We start from the raw sequence: 3,393 nt of genomic DNA on the forward strand, positions 1-3,393 counted from the left end.
TTTAATTGCTTATTTAGTACACCAAACATAGTCTCATGATCACCAAAAATGCTTATTATGTATTATATCATTATATGGGTTTCTGTCATTAAAGAATGCTGGACAATAAAAATCTAGCATATGACCTGGACATCATTATATAGGATCAAACCATGAAATCTTTTTTTTTTATTGAATTGTCTGATATCTGAAAAAAAATGATACTTTTTTACAAATTAATTGATTTGATATCTAGTACAAATAGTGTGTTATTATTAGATTCCAAGAAAAATATTACCATGTGGATTTTATATATAGATAACATTTAATTATATATATAATTTAATTAATATAAAATTTATAAATTTATATTAAAATTTAATTATATATGTATACACACACACACACACACACACACACACACACACATATATATATCTGCAAGGGAATCTCTAAAACATTTAAATATTTTCTATTTGAGGTGGTATCACAGGACTTGAGAGGATAAGAATAGCAAGGAAGGCTCAAAGGAGGATGCTCAGACTAAGTAGAATAATCATTGAATGTGGATTGTGGGAGAGAATTTCATGGGAGAGGGAATGGGTTAGGGATTAAGAGAATCAGGTGTAGGGAGAGAGAGAGAGAGAGAGAGAGAGAGAGAGAGAGAGAGAGAGAGAGAGAGAGAGAGAGAGCCAGATCAGAAAAAAAGGCATTAAGAGTGGGAGGAGGCATCTCAATCATGTATCAGAGACCTGGGGTGGGGGAGGATTCAAAGAATTTAAGAGAGGGATTTTAGCTGAGACTCCTGGCAGTGTAGGATTTGGAGTCTGAAATGGCCATCACCTATAGAATATCAGGGAAGTCTGTGGAAATCAACCACAAACCCTTCAAACAATATGTTGTCTTTCAGACCACATTGAATTGCAGGGACAGTGATGGAGCAGAGATTGAGGCAATAATTAACCAATGACTGGGCCCTCTTAAGACTCATCCCACGGGCAAGAACCAATCCCTGAAACTACTTAAGTTACTCTATTATCTTTGCAGTCAAACACCTAGCATAGTTATACTCTGAGATGGTCCACTCTGCAACTGACAAAAAGAGATACACAGAATCATAGATAAATATTGAACATGGCTCTGGGTGTCCTATGAAAAATTGTGGGAAGGACTGAAAGACCTAAATGACTCAAGGCCTCCAGAAGAAATTAAAAAGAGACAACTGACCTGGACCCTTGGGAACTCCCAGAGATGAATTATCAGCTATCGATCATACATGAGGTGGACCTAAGATGACTGCACAAATGTAGCAGAAGTGCAGCATGGAATTTATGTAGGTCTGTGGGACAGTCAAAGGCAGCCTCTTTTGTGGTTGAGCTAGGTTTATACCCCAGAGACCCAGCAGTGTTCCTCCAAGGGAGAGAAGGTTTTTGCCATCCCCTCCAGACACCAGGCTCTTGACATGAGACTTCAGTTCCATAACTGTGTGGCCTTCAGACACATAGGGCAAGCCCCTGGTATTTTGTTTGGACTCCACCACCACAATTAAGCCTGGCCCACTATAAAAGATTCTGCTTGCCCCCTCCTCTCTCTTTTACTCTCTTAGTCTTGCCTCTCTTTCTTGACCTCTTGTTACCCCTCTCTCTGCATTTTCCTTTCTTCTGCTCTCCATGTGGCCAGGGCCAGCCTCTACTTCTCCACTCTCTCCCTCTTTCCACCTTTCTATGCCTCTCCTACCCTCTTTGCTCCCTTTCCATAACCTCAGGCCAATACTGAGAAAAGGGTGTAAAGTTTCACTCATCACAACTCTCCATCATAGCAATAAATGGTTTAAAACCATGGATTGCCTCTTCTCATCTGGATCTGCCATGCTGGAGCAATGGAGCAGGACTTCCTCTAGAGCTGCATCTAACCACCTGCAGAAGGCCTCTCTGCTTTCTCAGCCAAGGTTTCCCATGAGTCAAGCCACCTGCCCAAGCAAGCCAAAGACTCTAGTACCCAAGGGACCCAGCCAAAGCTCTCTGGTCCTACCCCTTTCCCTTTGGCTCTGAGCCAGAGACCAACCACTGGCCCACACTACATTCTCAGCTCTTCTGTGGCATCCAGTATCATCTGCTTTGCCCAAAAGTTAGAACCTACTGTCCCATGCCTCCATGCAGACAGGGGGACCCAGAGCCTGACTCTGGCAGCTTCACAGGGACCTCACACTGTGCCTCCCCACCCCCAGATGAGGTCCTGTAGTTTCTCTAAGCCTGAAACCAGTCCCGTGGGTTTGCTGGGATGCGCTCAGTCAAACTTCCTGCATCCCTCCTCCATGAGCAGACTCGGGCCACCATTTTATTTAATATTTATTTATTTATTTATTTATTTATTTATTTATTTATTGGTTTTTTTCGAGACAGGGTTTCTCTGTGTAGCCCTGGCTGTCCTGGAACTCATTTTGTAGACCAGGCTGGCCTCGAACTCAGAAATTCGCCTGCTTCTGCCTCCCAAGTGCTGGAATTAAAGGTGTGCACCACCACCACCCAGCTTTGGGCCACCACTTTAACCTACTGCAAGCACCTGGAACAGAAGCTGTCTGTGTCTCTATTATTTGCCTGTGTAACTTGTCCGCATGACTGGGCACCATCTCTGGTCTCAATGGGAGAACATGTTCCTGGTCCTGCAGTGACTTGATGTCTCATTGTGAGTTGGTACCTGGAGGCGAAGGGTTCACTCCTTCTCAGAAAGGAAGTGGAGAATAGAAAATGGGGAAGCACCATGTGAATAATCAGAGGAGAGGCTGTGACCAGCATGTAAATTCAATGAATACTTTAATTGGAAAAATGAATGAATCATCTGAGCTCTTGTTCCCAAGAAGAAAACATTATGTAAATTAAAATATAAGCAAGGAATGAAAACCCAATAAAGAAAATTCCTCCATCTACAAATAGATACCATAACATTGTGTCCTTATGTTTTTTTTAATCTCCTTATGTAATAATCATCTAAAAATTTACTTACTAGAAATTCCTTGAAGAAAATAATGGTGTTGTACCATTATTAATGTTTCCTCTATTAATATGAAGACTTCATAATTTGAAGATATTTTGTGACTTATATTGTAATGTTATTAAAGAGCTCATGACTAAGGATAGTAATGAGCCTATAATATAGTGTTGTGTTTTGGTATATAGTCATAGTACCATATGTCATTTAAAGTAATTATGTTTATGTCTGAGACATAGATTTCTATCAAACATATTCACAAAAATGCATTAATATGATACCCAAAAGTCAATTGAGAAATGAAAAATGGTTTGTTGTATTGAGAGAAACAGACTTAAATAGAATAGCTAATCAATTTTCCCTCATCATCATTCTTTTGGGAAAGTCTTGGCATAGGAGGCAGAAGAAATTGATAGCCAGTGACAA

This window comes from Mus musculus, chromosome 7, assembly GCF_000001635.26.
Source record: "Mus musculus strain C57BL/6J chromosome 7, GRCm38.p6 C57BL/6J".
Taxonomy (NCBI): domain Eukaryota; kingdom Metazoa; phylum Chordata; class Mammalia; order Rodentia; family Muridae; genus Mus; species Mus musculus.